This window comes from Cyanistes caeruleus, chromosome 9, assembly GCF_971803275.1.
Source record: "Cyanistes caeruleus chromosome 9, bCyaCae1.hap1.1, whole genome shotgun sequence".
Lineage (NCBI taxonomy): Eukaryota > Metazoa > Chordata > Aves > Passeriformes > Paridae > Cyanistes > Cyanistes caeruleus.
In genome coordinates this window covers 14,927,154-14,948,131 of record NC_141709.1, presented here as the reverse complement: position 1 = coordinate 14,948,131, position 20,978 = coordinate 14,927,154, and the positions used below count along the sequence as shown (strand labels likewise).

At 44.2% G+C, this 20,978-nt stretch overlaps 2 long non-coding RNA genes across 3 annotated transcripts; one reads left to right on the top strand and one right to left on the bottom strand.

Moving 5' to 3' along the window:
• Nucleotides 1-200: 200 nt before the first annotated feature.
• On the bottom strand, nucleotides 201-20,927 carry LOC147651623 (uncharacterized). Of its 2 annotated transcripts, XR_015290330.1 has the most exons (4): nucleotides 20,747-20,927; nucleotides 7,667-7,736; nucleotides 1,335-1,401; nucleotides 201-517 (listed from the first exon to the last, which is right to left on the bottom strand). It is a non-coding gene; the product is annotated as an uncharacterized LOC147651623 (long non-coding RNA). The 2 variants fall into 2 exon arrangements; XR_015290331.1 differs by lacking the exons at nucleotides 7,667-7,736; nucleotides 20,747-20,927 and adding an exon at nucleotides 2,175-2,321.
• Nucleotides 2,459-5,029, top strand: LOC111932466 (uncharacterized). The gene is made up of 3 exons (XR_002866170.2): nucleotides 2,459-2,525; nucleotides 2,616-2,700; nucleotides 3,291-5,029. It is a non-coding gene; the product is annotated as an uncharacterized LOC111932466 (long non-coding RNA).
• Nucleotides 20,928-20,978: the final 51 nt, after the last annotated feature.

The window sequence follows — 20,978 nt, the reverse complement described above, 5'->3', positions numbered from 1 at the left end:
GATAAATATATAGATAACATAACTTCTAAAAACACAGCTGGAGAACCAGTAAACACATTAGAATAAATGTGTTAATAAAAACTGTATGGTTGCTTTCTGAAATACTAATCTCTTAAAGTGTGTTGGGATAGCTAAAAGCAGTCACTACAAAAAAGTGAGACAGATAACACAACAAAAATGTTGAGCTATAGTTTATTGTATTCAAATACAAAGTCACCAAATTAATAAATGGGTCTTACGCACCATTATGGACAGAATCCAAGCAACTTTCTCAGTGTTTTATTATTTACTGCTTGCTATTTATTAAAGAACACTTGCATAGAAGTGGAAGGTTACCTCAGCTTTTTGCATTTGAACTGTGGGATACATTCCCTGTCTGGGAGATACTACAGCTTAACAGATGTCTCCCAGATGGTTCTCTGATCCAGTCATACACAGAAGTCAGGTCAGCAGCTTCGGAAATAAAATTCAACTCACAGGAAATACTTATAGTTGATTCAGCATGCATCAATATGACCTTTATTAGTGTTGAAGGGAAAAGAAGAGAAAAAGTTCACATACTTCGAATAGAAAGCTTTTGGTGAAAATATCAGAGAAACTTTTAGTTTAGCATTACTAGGCAGACTTTTAGTTTGGCAAACTAGGGCTTACCCAAACTTAAAAAATATAAGATAAGATAAGATAAGAAGATAAGATAAGATAAGATAAGATAAGAAAAGAAAAGAAAAGAAAAGAAAAGAAAAGAAAAGAAAAGAAAAGAAAAGAAAAGAAAAGAAAAGAAAAGAAAAGAAAAGAAAAGAAAAGAAAAGAAAAGAAAAGAAAAGAAAAGAAAAGAAAAGAAAAGAAAAGAAAAGAAAAGAAAAGAAAAGAAAAGAAAAGGTGCGGGAAGGTAAGGGAGAGGAGAAAGAAAGAAAGAAAGAAAGAAAGAAAGAAAGAAAGAAAGAAAGAAAGAAAGAAAGAAAGAAAGAAAGAAAGAAAGAAAGAAAGAAAGAAAGAAAGAAAGAAAGAAAGAAAGAAAGAAAGAAAGAAAGAAAGAAAGAAAGAAAGAAAGAAAGGAAGAAAGGAAGAAAGGAAGAAAGGAAGAAAGGAAGAAAGGAAGAAAGGAAGAAAGGAAGAAAGGAAGAAAGGAAGAAAGGAAGAAAGGAAGAAAGAAAGAAAGAAAGAAAGAAAGAAAGGAAGGAAGGAAAAGAAAGAAAAGAAAGAAAAGAAAGAAAAGAAAGACAGAGAAAGCAGGCTTAACAGAATAATGAACTTTTTGGTAAAAATATTAATGAAAGTTTTAGTTTGCTATTCCTGAGGCCTACTCAATGTAAAAGAAATTTGGCACAAAATACCTCATCTTTCATATGCTCCAAGTGCCTTTTTAACATGTAGACACCCAACTTAGGCACTCTGCAAACCCTGCATTCAAAATGACAATAAATATTAATGTTCATAAGTATCTTTTTGAGGTGTTATTCACAAAGACTAACTCCATGATCCCTAAAGCAATGCAGGAAGAAAAGCTACTAAAAAGTGCTCTGTGTTATAAATCTCTTCTAAGGCAGGGAAGCAGCAGCATCTCAGGCACATGTTAAAGAAAGGAAACAATCCTGCTCTTGTGGGGTTAGCTCACAGCCAGAGCAGCAAGCAGAAATCCCGTGTGGTGGGACAGTAGAAGCACTCAAGCTGGCACAGGGAACACAGCAGAGTATGTATGCTTGTAATGTTCACAGAGAGGCCACAAAAGAAAACAGATGTCTAAAACTTGTATTTGTATGCGGTTTCAGTTATTAGTGTCATCCTGATGGCAGTGTCATTTGATATGTGCTCCATTTTTTAGCATGCTTTGAAGCATTCTTGCTGCACACCAAATTAATTTTAAATTGTCTGGTGTGACACTTATTTGTGCCAAATGTAACAATTAGTTCTAAAGTGGATTTTCATATTCTGAAGGTAGATGGTACATTTTAAAGGCTTTATAGAATTCCAAGGTCACTGTGCTTGTGTCCTCTTGGTGTCAGAGCCCTCAAGGCACCAATAGGCTTTAAGGGCTCTGACCAGCCTCAGCTGAAACCTCCACTCATATTTCTTGTCCATAGGCCCAGGACCTGTTTTTAAGCTGAGCCTTCGGCTTTCAGTGGTGTGGACAGCACTGCTGGAGGAGTGCTGGTCTAGTTCAGTGTTGGTCATACCTGCACATGGCTACTGAGCCCCTTGATTCAGGCCCTGACCTTCAGACTTCACCCTGGACTGCTGCAGTGCTGTGGACCTGCCTGGCAACTCCTGGAACTGATCCTGGCGTGTGAGGGCTGACTCTGTCCCTCCCTGGCAGAGCTGTATCATCACAGTGACCCTGTCCTGTGATGTGGACTCTAGGCTGGGTGTGGTGGCTGTCTCTGGAGGTTTCCTGCTCACCTTGCTCTGCTGCTGTGGGGCTGCGCCCTGGCTGCTCTGTTTTGCTCAGCTCCTGTCGTCGCCTTTCCTGATGGCCAGAGATGCTGCCCACTGAGGCTTATTCTTGTGCAGCTTGTCCTTAGTCTTCAGTATATCTTCTCATTATGCAATGTTAATTAATATTTATTAGATTTTATTTTTATCTTTGTGTTCTAGATGTCAATTTCTTTTTCTCTTAGGTTTGTTACCACGCATGCTGCAATGAGATCCCAGAGAGCAACCCGCGTTCTCGGGCCCAGAGAGCACCGCTGAAGATTGCTGGTGGTAAAGGCGAAGGGATGGCTTCTCGTTTGGCAATCTGACAACTGGTTTATTGAAGAACACAGCCTTGAATGAATTCAGGGACCAGAACCCAGGACTGGGCTGAGGGAACAGGGTTAAATGAGGGGCAGAAGGGATGGATCTGAGGGTCGAGGTCCAAGGGAAAGTGGTTCAGGGGAGTGGCTGAAGACCAGGAGAACCAAGGGGATAACAGGGGTGGAACAATGCAGCCAGTGGGGGTTAAGGGAAGGAAGAACGTTCTAGGAAGGGTACATAAATGGTAAATGGGAGCTGAACAAGGGTGACATCAATCCCCACACACTTTCAGAACAACAAAAGCCAAAAGGCACCAACATGTGGCTGCAAAAAGCCCATGGGAGGGAGGCCTTTTCTTCCTCTGTTCTAGAGGGGCGTCTCTTCCCTTTTGCCTCTTCCCCTCCAGGGCTGAGATATGACTACCCTGGTGGCAGACCCCTGGGCCTCCACAGGTTTCCAGTTGATTTTGCCCTTCCTTTAATAACTCTTCTCAGATTCTCACTTGGCCTCCCAGTTGTGGACCTCCTCTCTCAAATTCCCCTGTTTCCTTCTTCCAGGAAATCCCTGACAGTTGTCTTCAGTAGAACTACTTCATGCCTATCCTTGATGGATGAAGATTTATGACTTGATCTATCTCTAAATTAATCACTTCCTTAGGCAGCTTCCTCACAAAATGTATCAGAAGAATTTTACTCAAAGTGAAAGGGAGAGAAAAATCTCAGGAGTTATAAGAGAAGTAATAATTTATTATATACTCTAAGTGAAATCCAACAAAGGTCACTGCACTTAGAAGACTGAGGAGAAGTGGGGGGTTTGGTATGGAATAAAATGCCAAGCTTTCCCTTAATTGAATCTTAGGTGTACAACTCCCAAACTCTTCCTCTTTAAAATATTCATGTAAAGTTTCTCTTGCCAAAATTATTGCTAAATAAGCAGAAAGGAAAATGTCATAATGGTTTGGTATGGTTTGGTTTGGTTTATTTCTGGGCTAAAATTCTGAAGTAAGTAATAAGCTAGAAGAATGTGCTGCAGTAAATGCAGTGTTTGACAGATGCACTTATGTTAGAGCAGACAAGAAGTTTCCTCCCCTAACTAAAGCTTATGCAAAATGTAAATAAGGATCTGCTATTTGGTTCCTTCCATCAGGGGTAGAAACCAGAAAGATTACTGGGAGATTTCATGAGCCTCATGCAGGCTTTGTGGTGTATTTCCTACACTGATGAATGGATTTGCAAACAAAAGGGGTAGGTGTAGGAAAAAGAAAAAGCAAACAAGCAAACAAACAGCCCCCCCCTCCCCCCCAAATAACAAAACAAAGCAAACAACACAAGCAAATAACAACAAACAAAAAAACAACACCAAAAAATGTGGAAAAAGGAAAAAAAACAACCTCATGACACCAACAAAACCACTGCAAACCAAAGCCCAGCAAAAGCACCCAAGTACGGCTACACAGGGACAGTGGGGCTCTGCTCAGCACAGCTCTTGGAAGTAGCACCAAAGCAGCTTCCTCTTCCCCCTGTTGTTACAGTGGTAAGGGGCAGCTCTCTCATGAAGAAAATCATTCATTTCCCACTCCTCCAACATTCATCTTCCCAGCTTTCTGGTCCGAGTGTTTGCTGAACATGAGACTGCAGTTTGTCTGGGCTTTTTCCCCACTATATGAAGCAATCAAGACTGTAAAGTATTGGTTCATTACAAATTCTTTTTCTATGATTGGAATCAAGCCACAGCAGCCAAGGCTTCTACCTTTCCAAGCCTTCTCACTGTCATTCTGATTGTCAAAAGCTTTTTATGGCCTCCTGACTGCCACGTTCCCAAGGCTGTGTTCAACAGTGCCTTGTTTCCATTTGTTTCACCACTTCATTTCACTGCTATATCCCTATAGCAGATGCAAAGGCTACTTTAGTAACTAAAAAGGCAGTATTTCTTCCTCCTAAATTCAGGAACTAAGAGTAAGAAATTCCAGTGATCCCCTAGACAAAGTACACCATCTGCGCATTCTCCTTTGAAGCTTTCCTGGTGGCTTTCTGATCTGAAATGCTCAGACTTCAATCCAGCCAGTAATTAATGGGACTGATGTGCTTCCAGCTTGCTCCCAAAAAGCTGTGCTGGAGGCAGAGTGTTCACCCCAGGCCTATAGAGGCTTTTGGCAAAGGGAGCAGTCTGTGTGTAACACTGGGATACCATGAAACTCCACCAAGTGGCCTTGCCCAAGGCAGCCTGCTCTGACAAATATTTATAGGAAAAAAGGATTACTAAGATGATGATCTTTCAATTATAGACCTCTTCCTGATCATTCTGGAAGCACACAGATGAAGAAGGCAATGCCATGCTTCACTGCATAGGTTTTAGTAAAACTGTGCTACAAAAATAACTGTGCTAAATGCATAAACAACTTGGTTAGCCCCCGAGTTTTTTTATCTTGAAAAAGAATGTTTGTCTCAGGAGGATAATTAATACTTAAATATCATAACATAAACATGAAAACAATTTGTTTTATAAAATCTAGGGGAAAAAAGTGGACTTATAGGAGTGTGCACTTGAAAGCCTTTCAAAGCAGTCATGCTTGTATTCAGTAGAACCAGAAATAACATGCTAGATGAAACCCCTAACTAGGGTACAAAAAACAGGTCCTAGGGGGAAATAAAGCCATTTAGAGTTGTCTTAAATGAAGCAGAGCTGCAAAGTAAGTTGTATAGACAATCTGCACTGGAAAGAATTTAGGCACTAGTAAATATTCTGATGTTTTGCTGTTTGGCTTAAAATTGTGTCTTCTCATTCTTCATTCTTCTCATTCATTCTTCTCATATTCTCTTATACTTCTTTTAAACAAGACCTGATTCCAACCTCTAGGCTGACTTTGGCGCAATATATAAAGTGTAGATGTACACATCAGATATTAATGACTGTTTGAGCTCTTCTATTTAGCAGTAAATGTGGGAAGTCCACTTCATTCCCATATGAAATTAGTTATCCTTTTCTGTGATTTACACAAAGCCTTGGTGATAAGTAAGCTGCTGTAATTCAAATCAATAAATCTCTAGAAGACTTTCTAAAGTTATCAAAGAAAATTCTTTTTGCAGCAGAGAAGCTTCTTCTGCAAGAAGAATGAAATTCCCACTGAAGAAATTTTGCCAGAGGAGAAATAGATGTACTGCCTACCATTAAAAACAAAGAGTTGAGACACAAGGAAGTTTAAAAAATAATCACTCAAACAGAGTAGGAGTCTGTCACAACATAAGACTCCTCCAAGTTTGGGAATGTATTTTTTAAATGGAATGGATTTTTCTAATTGAAATTATGGTGATGATGCCTCTTTTATCAATTTTAGTCCTTACAGTTGTACACCAATAGTCTTAAGACCAGAGTAAGTCCAGGTAGATATTTTTACTGCTGATCTTACCAATACTGAAGAAATATGTCACACAGTACTTGGATATCAGTGGGACTACTGGTGAAATAAGCATCTAAATTGCCTGGTCATGGGGCAGAAGAAGAAAAAAAAGTGGTTTTTAACCATTGCTATTAATCTCCTGGAATCCAAGGCTGGCCTCTGGATAAACCTGAAGAAAGCCAGAGGATTTTTTGTCATGCTACACCATTAGAATTTGTTAACTGCAGGAACACTGCAGTTGTGTAAGCATGTGCTGGACACTTGGAGTCCCTAGCACTGGCATCTCACTGGCACAGCACTTTCAGCAGCTTTTAAGGGCATTGTAAACTTCAGTTACTTGTTGCCTACATAAGTATATAATATCTTTTATTGGAAGGCAGTATTCGGTGTTTTTGAAGTTGACATTAAGCTGTAAGTAAAACCCAGTACTATCCTACATATTCAGCAAGATTACTGCAACCTGGTGATTTTATATAAGCCTACCTCAAAGTAAATGAGTGAAATCATGTTCAAAATGAGAGTTACCACAGTTATGTGACAGGACCTCAGTTTCAGTGTAACTGTTAATGAGTTTGCAAAAATGAAGCTTACTTTTAAATTGAATGTTAATTATCCCTCGCCTCAAAGCCTGCTGTGGATAGAACAATGTCCCAGTGAAGTTGGAATTGTAGTGTCATGTAGGCATTTCCCAATCAGACCCTAGTGTGAGTGGCAGATGCCACTGCAGTGAGGGAAAAACAAGCTTCATGTACTCCTTACCTCTCAGAGAGTGTAATTTCCTTGCTTACATATTGAAAATAAGATCCAGATCTCTGGTTGGCAGAAGTGTGCTACATGCATATCTCAAAGTGGGGAAGGCTGATATTAAGCTAGTTCCAAAGCTCCTTTTCTGCTGGAACTGACTGGCACTGACCTAGCTTGCAAGCTGTTCTGAATTGTATAACCTGTTTTCATTCCTTCTCTGGTTTTGACATATGGGGATCACCTGAATGGAGCTGTGCCTTTAGCACTTCTGTACAAAAAGTAGCTGGTTGAGTATGTTAGCTTTGTCTGCTGCAATCAATTCAGCCATACTGTACTAACATTTCTGCTAAGAAGATGAAAGGACTGCTGCAAAAAATAAGAAGTGTTTGTAATAGTTCATAGAAAAGGAAAATTGTGAAAAACAATTAGCTCACATGAAAGAATGCTGTTCTCTTGAAATCACTTTGAGAAGATCATCAGTACAATGGCGTAATGTGTGAAAGTCTAACAGAGCTCTTGGCTAAGACCCCCAACAGTGTGGATCAAACCACTGTGCTTCTAAATATAAAAGTGGGAAATGACTTACAGAAACAGAAAAAAAAAAATAACATCTATGCAAATAAATGAGAACACCTAATTTTTAACAATAATTGCTAAATAGAAATGTCCTCCTTCATTCCACATGATCTTACAGCACAGAAATATAAACTCCAAAACCAAAACTAAACCCACCATTCTAACTGACTATGTAGCACAGACAAACAGAAAGAAATATAAACCTGAATTAGATACCTCCAATCTCTTCTCAGTATACCTTCCCCTTTTTGCAAAAGCCTTTACTCAAAGCAGTCCACATCTGCATCTAGGAAGAAGAACATAAGAACAGCTTCAAAAATCATGTGAAATTCCCCATATTGTCAGGAAGAGCTATTGCTGAGATGTCTGATCTATATTGATTTGTAAAGAAACTAACCAGCCTATATGTGCTTACAGCTACAATGCATGTAAGAAAAAGAAAACACCAACTTTTCATATATAAAAATGCTGCAGAGTTCTATAAAATAAACCAGAATGTTAACAGTACAGTATCATTTGCAATTAAGAGTTACAGCATCATCTGGTGGTCAAATATGAAAAGGAGCATTCTTGGATTATCCATTGTTGTTGTATTTCATTCAAACAGAAAAATTTAAAGCATAAAGAAAATGTCTGCTTGTCCTCAGGAAAGCAGTTACCTGACTTAAACCCTTTTAAAAATATCAACTTTCTCTTTTCACAGAAAGTCATTTTTATAGCGATCATTTTGCAGTCTCTGAGGGTGTATGTATGCCTATGTAGCTGTGGTGGGTTGGCCTTGACTGGATGCCAGGTGCCCACTGAGGCTCCTCTCTGCCTGCCCTCCTCAGCAGGACAGGGCACAGGAAATGTAACAGAGACAGGGAACGCCTGTCTTGGGCAAAACAGTGTCTGTCTTGGGGCCAGCTGGCACTGGCTCTTCTGGAAGGGGAAACTTCCAGCAGCTTCTCACAGAAGCCACCCCTGTAACCCCCTTTGTCCCACAAACTCTGTGCCTGGACAGAGTTTGCGTGACAGAGAAATAGGACCTGACACAATACAGCTTGCTCACACCTGGAGCCTCCGTACCAGACACCACTCTAGCAGTAACAGCCAGGATCCTGCCAGCCTCACTGCCTCCTTCTGTTGCCTTCTTTCTAAAGCTACTTTCTTACACCACACTGTTGATGTGAATATGAATATGTTGAATATGAATACAGTTGATGAACTGCCACCATGAAAATAAAATTTTACCCAGTAGTGTTGTCATTTGTACCTCAAAGCTGTTCTAGTGTGGTTATTTCTTTACCTCAGTAATTAAAGTATTTTGGCCTGAGGCTTCCAAAACTCTTAACAAAAAACCACCTTGTTAGGCTTGTGTAGCTCACAAGAAATTAGGCAGGAAAAATATCCTTTGGGAACTGAGTTTAATAACATCGACTACTGCCTATAACTCCAATATTTTTGATCCATAGAGTTGTTATTGCTGCAATGACCTAGTAATACAGGATGCTAGCCTGCAGGTCAGTAAATACAGAAATGCCATTATTAATAAAGAGCCACAGGCTTTCAAAGCCTCAGGACTGAGGGATGTCAGATGTGTTTTGCTTGAACTCACAAAGGCTTGTCTGGAACTCTGTCTTAATTTGTTTAGATGTAGCATCAATTTTTTTACAAGGTAGCCATGCCAAATTTAATTTACTTTTACCTCTGTGCTGAAAACCAGATTTGACCCAAGCTGTAGTAACAAGTAGTCATTGTGTGGACAGGAAATGCAGAAATACAGGCCCAGAATGGCAGCAGAGGCCCTGGAATCACTATGTGTATGTACACATCACTATGTGTATGGAGACACACATGCATGCAAACATACAAGAGAAGCTTAGAAGCTTTGAAGAAACTGGAGTGCTACACAGCATTTGGAACCCACATTTTGATTCTATTAAGAAAATGTAACAGCAGACTCCGCTTGGAGTCTCCACTCAAACAACCCTGGCTGCATAATCTACAGTTCTCCAACTGTTATAGTTACAGATCACATTGTTGTTACTCAATGAATTTTAACTGGAACTTGAATTTTTGTATTCATGAAGTTCCCATACAATTATGCAAATACAGTCACATTCAAATGAATAAAAAAGGAGAAGGAAAATCACTAGGTGATGTATCTTGGCTGCACCAGAGTTCCAGGCCAGCTCTGTGGTGCCACTCCGGCACGGGCAGTTGCCAGGAGTGGAGAACTGCAGGGGAAAGGCGATCCCACTGCTGAACCTTCAGAGTGCCGAATCCTGCCAGGCTCTGCCAAATCAGGCATTGTGGGTGATGGCAAAAGGAAGGAGGAGACTCACTCGGCTGTACTTCCCAGGAACAGGTTTATTCAGGAGAGGGGATGAGCACAAGGGTCCGTGCTGGGAGAATTCAGGACTGAAGAGAGCCCAGAGCACCTCTGTGCTCTGGGTTTTATCTCAGGGGCGGGCACAGTCCAGGGTCCAATGGGAGCTCACGGAGGGTGGGGTAAGGGGAGGAGGTTACAATGGCAGGGACCAATGGGAATACAAAGAAGGCAGGAATACAACATAACAACCAATAACATGTTGAGGAAGGGATGATGTAGATGGAAGGAGCTGGAAGGAGAGGTGGGGTTTACAATAATGGATGGGGAGATGGGGCAGGGTAAAGGTGATTGACAGGGAACATTCAAGAAAACTGGAAGGGTTTACATGACAACTGGAACCAACCAAAGCAGTAAATGGGGGGAAACCAGGAACATACCAAACAGACAAAACACAGATTTTAACAGAACTGAATAAACATACTACAACAGCTAGGAAATTAATCAAAGTGTGGAAAAGCTTTTCTATGCAGGCTGTGTAATCTTCATCCTAAGGGCCTTTTGACACTAGGCTGAAGAAAGTCCTGTGTGGAGGCTCCAGAGCCCAGGGCAGTAATGGCATGGAAGGAAGTGTCTGCGGTATAAGGTGAATGTATGAAAGAAAAGGTTTTCCCCCATGTGAAAACATAAACAAAAAACTCTTCCCCCACAGTTCTTTGCACAGCCATTTTAAGGTACCTTAGTTCTATATTCCCAGTTGGCCTGTTGGCTATCCCTCCCCTTTTTACCTTTTATGTCCTTCCCCTAGAAAGTTCTCCCTTCCCTGTTTCCCCATTGGCCCCAGTTTGGTGCAATCCTCCTCCCGTTATCCCACTGGTTCTCCCTCTCCCTGACCCCTCTTATGCACCACTTTACACTACCCCCATTGGAACCTGGCCCTCTGATCCACCCCTCTCTACCCATATATAATCCTGAGTGCTCAGCTTTTCCTTCTCTTTGTCCCTGGACTCCTGCAGTGTGTGGCTGCAATAAACGCCACTGGAACTCCATGCAAAAACCCTTCTTGTCTTTTCACCCACCAGTCTCATCCTGCTGTGCCGAGGCGGGATGGATGGCAGGGGTGCCATGACCTCCCTGAAGAAGCACCTTTAGAGAGACAGCCCAGGGGCACAGGCATGTCCCTAGCCCAGCAAGTGATTGTCAGCTTAGGCTCAGCGGCAGCTCTCAGGCGACACAGAGAGGGACTAGAGCACTGTGTGGCCTTCCACAGAGAACAGGCCTTTATTAAGAGAAGGGCCCTCTGCAAAGGGAGCCAGTGACAGCACCTCTCACTCAACAGGGGGAAAACTGGGGTTTATATAGGGAAAGAGAGGGGTGGGGGGAAACTGGGTACAAGTAATAGGGTAGAGTGAGGGGGAAGAAAACCAATAGGATACAATAAATCAACATACAACTTGCAAAGGTCTCTGGGAGGGACACTGTCTCACTATGAGAGGAAGTGCCTAGCCTGTGGAGAAGCTCTCCAGGGGAACGCCACAGTCCTTTCACTGGCTGATTCTTCGGCCTCCACAACTCCCCCTTTCTTTATTTATTAAAAAGGCCTCTCCCAGAGACTGCGATCAAACTTTTGCAACAGCTGAACATACATAGAAAAATGATGATAATTAAAAGAATCCAAAATGTGTTCCTCAGGAGGGAGGCAACCCATCCCTTGAGTCCTCAACTTCCAAAAAGGTTCTCAAACCATTGGGGCTCCTTTTTGGTCTTGAGTTCCTGAACCGCATTTTGAAGTCTTTGGATGCGAGTGTGGATGCCTTTGCTGTGGCTTGATAGGTTGAAGTGGCACAGCCCATCAATTTCCTTGCAGCTGTGTCCATGGGCAAGGAGCAGGAAGTCTAGGGCAGCATGGTTTAGAAGTGTTGCATGCCTGACCGTCTCTTCATCAGCCAGAAGGTTACTCAATACAGAGGAGTTCAGGCTGGCCTGCTTACCAAGCCAACACTCCAGGTGAGAAAGCTCACTGAGGGCTTTAGCAGCGGCTACCCAAGGTAAAAAGGCCGACATCACCACCCTCTTTGTGTAGGACAGATCTTCAATTTGGCTATCGCAATTTTCCTCTAATTGGGTGAGTCCTCTCTTTCAACAGGCCAATTCATTCTTTTTCTGCCAATTGTAAAACAAGGTTGAGCTTGAAGTGAGGATGGTAAGCTGTCCAAGAGTGCATGGACCTCCCTGGAGTCGGGAGGGGATTCCTGCCCACACTCCATCCCTACAGATTAAGAACACTCCCATTTTGGTGGCATTCTGGGAGGACGAGAGGAGGCGGATCCTGTGCTGCTGGTGTAATTGCACCACCTAAACTGATTATAAATTTTACTGTTTGGCGAGACATTTTTCTTTGTCTGGATCACCCTGTAATGTTCAGAGGCAGGCCATGCCTTGCCTACTGGGCAGTAGTCCAAATTTACACAGTAAGTGGCCTTGGAGGACCCCAAAAGCTCCAATTCTTGGGAGCATGGGGTAAGATCCTTGTCCACTCATCCCAAGTGTCTACCAGGTTGGGTTCTTTCCCCGTGAACAGATATTCATGGGGCTTCAAAGGGACCCCCACGAGGCATGATGACAAAGGGTTGGTGGCACTGCCCATGGACAAGCACATATGGTCTTGTTTGAGGGTCTTCATGAGGGTTGATCCACATGTTTTCTCTGGGCTGTGCTACCAGCCAGGCATCCACAACCGATGGTTTCAGGAGCATCCAGAGGGTTGGGAATTTGAGGATAGTTTTGCTTTCCATGTTCTATAACAGAATATAAAAAGATTAACTCTGATTTTGTAGGCGGGTTATTTTCCTTCACTTCTCTCCCCCCTTTTCCTTTAAAAACTGTATAGAGGGGGCAGGTATTAGGGCTGAGGTAGTTGATTGCTGGTGGGGTCATTTTGCGCAAAGGGGACGCATGACCAGTCACCAGCAGCAGCATTAAGGTGCACTGTAGTGCAAATATGGAACAGGTTAGCATTTGAGTAGGTGTTTAGGGGAAAAAGGAGGATAGGGAACAGGAAGGGAAAGTAGAAGGGAGTTTCAGGGGCTCTGCTTATCTGGCATTGTCTTGGCTGTGATGTGGTGCCGAACTTGATCTCATTTGAGATCTGGTAGCGATTGGAGTGGTTCTCAGCGGTGACTGCTTTTGGCAACATCTCCATCTCCAGGCAGCAGTGCCTTGTTGTTTTTGAGAACCTGTGTGCGTCTCAGAAGGTTGTGAATGGTCTGGTGCTGAGGTGGTGTTTGCTGGGCCCAAGTAAGGTTTTATATTTTTCCCTGGGAGCCATTTGGGACCGGATAGTGTGAACACACAAGCATACCCTCTCCCCCGGGTAATCAATGGGAAAGGTCCTGATGTGTGTTGTGATTTGGGGTCCTTGATAAGCACCGTCAGCCTCTCTGTGAGTCTGGCTTGGGTCGAATTAGAGAAGTGCTGTATTACAGGGGCGTCAGGCTCTGTAGGTGAACAATTTAGAAAATGACATATAGAGCCTCACAGAGCCTGTCAATGGGAGGGATGATCTCTGTTCCTCCCCACTGCCGATCAAGGACTCCTTTCAGGTTCTGATGTGTCCTTTTTACAATTGATTTTCCTGTGGGAGAGAGGTATGCCTGGGGTGTGCTTCACCCCCCACTGGTTGAAAAAGTCCCTCAACCTGTGGGAGGTGTAAGCAGGCCCATTATCAGTTTTTATCTGTTGTGGGACTCCCAGGGTAGCAAGTGCAAGGAGAAAATGTCGGATGTTATGTTTTGCACTTTCTCCTGCGTGGGCTGAAGCAAACACTGCACCAGAAAATGTATCCACTGAAACATGGACATATTTGACTCTCCCAAAGGAGGGAACGTGTGTGACATCAGTTTGCCAAATTTGGCAGCTTTTAAAGCCTCAGAGGTTTACCCTGGAACTCATAGCTGGGATTTGAAAGGGACTGGCAATTGGGACAGGTGGCAACAACTGCCCTAGCTTGATCTCTGGGTATTTTGAACATTTGAATTAGTGCTAGGACATTCTGGTGGTAAAAGGAACGAGACAGCTTTCCTTGGGCAAAGGTATCTGGGACATTGGCTGCAATGGCCACCATGGCAAGTGCATCCACCCTCCTGTTTCCCTCAGCGATGGCACCTGGGAGGTCAGTGTGTGACCTCACGTGAAAGATGTAGTAAGGTTGCTTTCTGTGGGAGATAAGGAATATTAATTTAGAAAGCAATTTGTATAGGCTTTGATTGGGGAACTCCTTTAGAAAAGAATGTTCAGCTCTCATAGCTACCCCAGCAACATATGCCAAATTGGTCACCAAACTGAAAGGCTCTTGGAACTTTTTGAAAGCTCTGATGACGATGGCTAGTTGTGCAATTTGTGGAGAATCTTACACCACAGGGACATCGGACACCCACTGTTGTGTCCTGGGGTTCCTCCAAGCCATTACTGACTTGTGGGATTTCCCTGAGCTGTCGGTAAAAACAGTCAGAGCTTTAAGTGGTGTCTTGCTTAAAAGTGAATTTGGTACCAGATTAAATGTTGTTTTAAATAATCTGTGGCCAGGTGGATGGGTGGAGTAGCTGTCAAGGGCAAACTGGAGGCTTTCATTGGTTTGGAGCAAAGGCTCCAATTTGTCTGTCTTCAGTGGTAGAAAAATGTATGTGAGCTCACAACCTGCAAGAGTGCAGAGATGGGCTCTGGCCCTTCTGATAAGTTCTGCTATGATTTCTTGCAGGACAGTGATGGTTTTAGTAGGTTGGTGGTGAATAAAGACCCACTTGATGATAAGAAGTGTATCTTTCAATGTCCCATCCCATTGGAAAATAAGCGTGTATAAACACAGTGCCTTACCAAGGATAGCAAGCTGGAAGGGCAAGCTGGGTTTGTAGTGATGGGCTTGTCGTGAAGACAGGGCCTCCTGGACCTTGACGATGGAATCTCGGGCCTCCAGCGTGAAGGCACATGGTGAGCCAAGGTCCTCGCTGCCATGGAGCAGATTGAAGAGTGGCATGAGGACTTCCATCATGATCCCAAGCAGGGGACATACCCAGTTGATGGACCCACAGAGCTGGTGTAGATCCTGCAGGGTCTTCAGGTCATCCTGGATGGTGAGCTGTTGGGGTATGACGATCCGCTCACGGATCAGAAGTCCCAGGTAGGTCCAAGGGCAGGTGTGCTGGATCTTGTCTTCAAAAATTTCCAACCCAGCATCCTCAATTGCATTTATTGTCTTATGTAGAGTCCAGTGAAGAGAATTGTCATCTTGCACACAAATAAGGATATTGTCCATGTAATGTAATATGATGGAGTCCAGGAACAGGGCTCTCACAGGGGACAGGATGTGGGCAACGTACACTGGCAGATACTTGGGGAATTTTTCATCCCTTGGGGAAGTATGAGCCAATGATACCTTTTTAGAGGGGCCTGTCTGTTCAGGGAGGGGACAGAGAACATGAATCTTGAAGCGTCTAAGGGATGGAGTGGTATGTTAAAGAAATAGTCTTTGTTATCGATAATGGCCAGTTTCCAGTCTCTAGGGAGCATAGAGGGTGAGGGCATGCCTGGCTGGAGGGGACCCATAAATTCTATCACATTGTTGATTTTCCTAAGGTCATGGAGGAGCCTCCACCTGTCCTTACCTGGTTTCTTCAAAACAAAGACAGGGAGTTCCAGGGACTATTGGTCTCTGTGATGGGTCCCTTGGCAAGTTGCTCCTCTACAAGGGCTTCAAGTGCATATAACTTGGTGTCTGACAGGGGCCACTGATCAACCCACTCTGGACGGTGTTGTTTCCAGGTGAGTTTGGGGATGTTAGGTGTAGTGCACACTTCAGCAGCCCCCACTAAAAATCCTGACTGTGGATTTTTAAAATTGCCTCCCGTTGTGATAGAACATCCCTCCCCCATAGTGTTATTGGAGCTCTTACTACAAATGATGTGATGGTTGCCATCTTTCCCTCAGGACCCTCTATGATGACATTTCATTTGCTCCGCATGGAGACTGCTACCCTTCCAATCCCTGTGATCATCCCCACCACAGTTCCCAAATGGCAGGCCACTCGGAGTGAGCAATGATGGTAACGTCAGCTCTGGTGTCCAGCATACCTGGGCAATAGATCTTTTCCCCTTTACAGAACAGATCACGCTCTATGATTGGCTTCCTGGAGCCCACAACCTGCACCCACATGGTGGTAGTGTTGAGAGGAACCTGTTCCAGGCAGTTAGGTGATAACAAAAGGCTTGCACAATAGGAGTTTCTTTTGGGAGAAAAAATGGGAAGTCAGTACATGAAAGCTGGACAAATTATTTCCTTGCCTGGATTGATAGCTTGTACTTCTGAGACAACATAAACTTGTTTTGGGCCATGAAAGGTGTCTCCAAGGATTAAAACATTGGAAGGGCTTCCCAGAGGTCCCCATTTTCCTGTAGAAACTTTGTATACAGAGTCAGTTTCAAAGTTAATAGACAATTTGGTTACCAGTTGGTGCTGGGTTCCCACCTGAATTGCTCCATGTGTTTCTCAATTGCCAATTTGAGTTTATCAATGTATTTAATGGAAGGTTCACTTGACCCTTGTTCTATGTTTATGAAGCACTGTGTTGAGATTTTGTCATCAGGGGTTATAAAGGGTGACATTTTGGCAGCATTAGCAATGTCTTTTAAGGTGGCCTTGTCTAAGTACCTGGTTTAGTCTCGGGGTTTTTGGAAGTCACCTTCACCTGCCAACTGTTCCAATGATAAATTTGGTTTGTTCGCATCTTTGGAATATGAAACTGCCAATTGTTTGAGTTGTTTTTTCCATTGCCTTTCCCACAGCATATATTCTGCTGGGGGTAGGAGGCAATTCATGATGTTTTTAATATCATGAGGAACCATGAGGTGAGCAATGAAGATGCCTTTGAATAAATTTTTTTAAAACTGTGACCCCCGGCCATGATCTTCAGCTGCTTTGCAGAGCTCCTGCAACTCCTGGTAGTGGATCGATTCCCACACTGTGATATTTGCCTTTGCCCTGTCACGCCTGTACACTACAGGGAAGACTAAGATCTTTTTGGACTGGGCTGAGTCCCCGGCCTGAGTAGCCTCCCTTTGAGTTTCGGCCCAGTGGTCATCATACTCATAATCTGAGTATGAGGACACCCTGCTCGCATCCTCTGTGGGGGATGGAGAGCGCTTAGTAACAGCGTGGCCATTTTGGGCAACTGGAACTTGTCTGTTTCTGTGAAGTTGTGGAAGCCAAGATGGCCTCCCTCTGGTTGTTGTCATTCTGACTTTCGGTCCTGGTGTTGTAGGGACCATGAGTGGGAGTGCTACCAGAAGAGGAGCACAAGTTGGAAGGAGCGTGGATGGGGTCCGAAATGGGAAGGGCTTTCCCAGTGGAAAGGGAGGGGCCCAACGCGGTTACACCCAACGACGAAGTGGGGAGGGAGGAGGAGCAGGACGCGACCGGAAAAGAAGGGGTAGAGGCAGGAAAGTGGCCATTTTGTGGAGAAAGGGCGGGAAAACTTGGTTGTGAGGAAGACAAAATGGCAGGGCTGGCCACGGTGCTGGTGCCATCTTGAGGGCAATTAATAACGTTAGGAGATGGAACTGGGTAAGTGGGCATGGGAAGAAAGTTTGAGGGCAGGTCCAGGGCGGCATGGCCAGTGCCGTCCGTCCTGGCAAGGGGAGAGAGCCTGTAGGGCGATTTCAGGAAGACGGTGGCAACCCTCTGCCTGCTGGTGACAGCCACCTGCTCACTGCCCCTCAAATGTGGAGAGGGATTTGGGATCACGAGGAGAGGGAAAAGGGGATGGGGTTTTGAACTGGAGACCTGAAACTTCTCCTGAAACTTTCCCCCATTTATCCACTCTAAGATGAAACAAAGGGGAAAACTTTGCAACTGAAAAATCCCTGTTTGCTTGAACTTAATACAACTCTTTCCCAACTTCGTCCCAGAATGAGCCCAAATAAACAGAATTGCGATTAGCCTTTGGGAAATGCTTAAAAACCCAATGAACAAATCTTTTCAAACTCCCCTTAGAAAACTTAAAATCTCCCGCAAAAGGGTGCCCAAAATTTGGATATAAAAGTTCCTTTCAGGAGGAATAGGCTTAGGTGTGCTTAGACGATTTCCCATCCTGAATGTCTCGTTCCCCACGCAGCGGTAAAATGCTAACAAAAATGACAAAGGCCTGAGAAAGTTGAAAAACTTGAAAATGTAAAACTCATCCTTTTTCTTTGGCTGATGCTGGTAAGGCCAACGAAAAGCCAGTGGGCAGGTGGTCACCTGACGGCCAGGCCTCATGGGCTCTTCTTTTTCACCCTGGATAGTTGGCGAGGGTCCGGTCGTTTTTGCCCTTCGGATTGCCCTCTTGCTAGAACGCAAGGGGTTCCCCTCGGGAGATGGCAGCTCCAACAGGGAACACACCGCAATGACAACTGTGGATGGACACTTTTTCACAGGCTCTTTGAATGCCTCACGTTGGGCGTCACTTGCTGCAGTGGATGGATGGCAGGGGTGCCACGACCTCCTTGAAGAAGCACCTTTAGAGAGACAGCCCAGGGGCACAGGCACGTCCCTAGCCCAGCAAGTGATTGTCAGCTCAGGCTCAGTGGCAGCTCTCAGGCAACACAGAGAGGGACTAGAGCACAGTGTGGCGTTCCACAGAGAACAGGCCTTTATTAAGAGAAGGGCCCTCTGCAAAGGGAGCCAGTGACAGCACCTCTCACTCAACAGGGGGAAAACTGGGGTTTATATAGGGAAAGAGAGGGGTGGGGGGAAACTGGGTACAAGTAATAGGGTAGAGTGAGGGGGAAGAAAACCAATAGGATACAATAAATCAGCATACAACTTGCAAAGGTCTCTGGGAGGGACACTGTCTCACTATAAGAGAAAGTGCCTCTCCTATGGAGAAGCTCTCCAAGTGAACGCCACAGTCCTTCTGCTGGCCAATTCTTCAGCCCCCACACCGCTATCCGTGGCTGCTGTGTGTAGGATTGTGCGCTTGTCTGCCTACCCTAACACCTTTGGTTGGAGATCCTTTCAGAAGGTAGCAGCAACTCACTACTGCACACACTGCAACAGTCCTGAATGATGTGGTTGTATTTCAGTACTGACCCTGCTTTGAGTAGAGATTGCTCCAAAAGGATCTCCTGCCTTTCCCACCCCAATAAATCTGTAGTTCTGGATCATACTGGTACTGCTAAACCACTTGCATTCAATTTCTGTATAAACAAGGAACTTCTAAGCCATGGATTTCAACACAAAAATATAATGCACTGGTGTTGAGGAACTCTGTTCAAAAATCTACAAATTACAGAGCTTGGAAAGTAAAAAAGGTAACATTATTAAAATATTTTGACTGTAGACATGATGGCAAGAGAATTATCTTTTTTTTACTTTCTGTTCTTAGAAAAAACACATGCGAATTTTCTATCATCTTGACTTGCATGTTGCTATGTTAAACCTCTGCTCTAGAGGTGCTCAGCTTCAGCAGCCTTGTTTAACAAACAGGGTAAAGAGACTTCAAAAGAGGTTCTTTTTTTGAGGAGGATTTTGTGCTAGGAGTAGCAGCTGGGCTGAAGAGCCACGAGATACTGGTTATTTCAAGTGAAACTGTTCTTGTCAATTGTTCAGTGTACCAAACGAGTACACATTTTCCTCAGCCTTCTCTAAGCAGAATGGGGAACAGTGTTCCTTAATTCTGAAGAGAAAACATATTTGAAGTTATATAATTATTTCACCATCTGGTGAATGATGTGCAGATTAATAACTGGAATGTGCTAGAGCACTAAAATGAAACAGGAAGGTTTGCTTTGCCTACAAGTTTCACAGATCTGCTGCATAAAAAGTTCTCTGAAGTCATTACCTAGGAGCAAACTGCAAGTCATGCCAATTTAAACAGGATGCAACAGCACAGCCACCATAGGCTTGCTTTTATAGTTATTATCTTCCCCTCTGCTAAAATTGCGTGTTGACCAGCATATCCCAGAAAATCTGGACTTTATACAAACCACAAGCCATACACAGAGCTGGCTAGGCAAGCCAGTGTTAAAGTGTCAACAGCCTCAGAAAAAACCCAGTAGTGCTGGTGTTATCAAGAAAGAAAATACACTGCTCTATTTGCACACTGTGTCAATTATTCCACCTGTTCACCAGTTCACAGATATCTCCTAGCTTATACTTATGACAGCAACAAAAATGCAGTAGCTGATCCTCTAAAAATTGCTCCTACATTTCTGCTTTCCTCATAGATCCTTTTAGAACATCCTTTTTTTATCCAAATCCTTCCCAAACTCGTTTGGACAAATTTGGATTCTCATCTGATCGCCCTAATTGAGACCGTTGTGACAACCCACAATGGCCAGGTCTTTGCCCAAAATGTCAGTGTCCAGTCACCAAATATTAATGGCCAAGACTGTTCAGGTGCACTGCATCATGACCACTCAGGAACACTGAAGGGGCCTTAAGGACTTTCTGGACTGAAGGCCCTGCTTTTCTATGGAGAAGTGTAGGAAACACCTGTCCCTATTGACCAGGTACCAAGCACATTTTCTCTGTGGTTGGCTACAGCACACCCCAGCACAGTGCCAGGGCCTGGCTGTCCTTGTGTGCTCCAGCTGCTCAGAGCCATGGCAAGTTCTGCACTGCAGCATCGGGCACTGTGCCTATGCGGGACCCACAGCCAGTGGCAATAGTGACACAGGCAGGCAGGGCTTTTGCCAGCTCACAAACCTAAATAAGTACGGTAAGACCTGAGATTTCATCAGTCAAGATCGGGGACTCTCTTCAAGATCATGGCCTATTGTCCTCCAAAACAAGGCAGGCTTCAGAGCTGCCTGTGTGCCTGCAGTGGTAGGTGGCAGGAATCCGTCCATCCTCACCGCGCACACTGATTATCCCGTCCCAGGTTGTAATTACAGCTTGGCCAGGCAAAGCTGCTGCCCAAGGCAGCAGGTTCATGCTTGTGCCAGCCACAGTACCTCGCTGTTCAGGTGACGGAGGGACAAGTCTTTGCAACCAAAGGCTGAGAAGAGGGCACTTTTGAGAGCAACGCTTCTTAGGATTTGGCCAGAAAACAAACTGCTAAGCATTAAAAAAGGAGGCTGGCGTCTCTCTCAGGAGCAGCATCGCGGACACCCCTAGGCGGGCTCCCTGCGGAGAGCCGGCTCCTCCCTCAGCGCGCGAATCACGCCACCTCCACCCGGGGCCAAA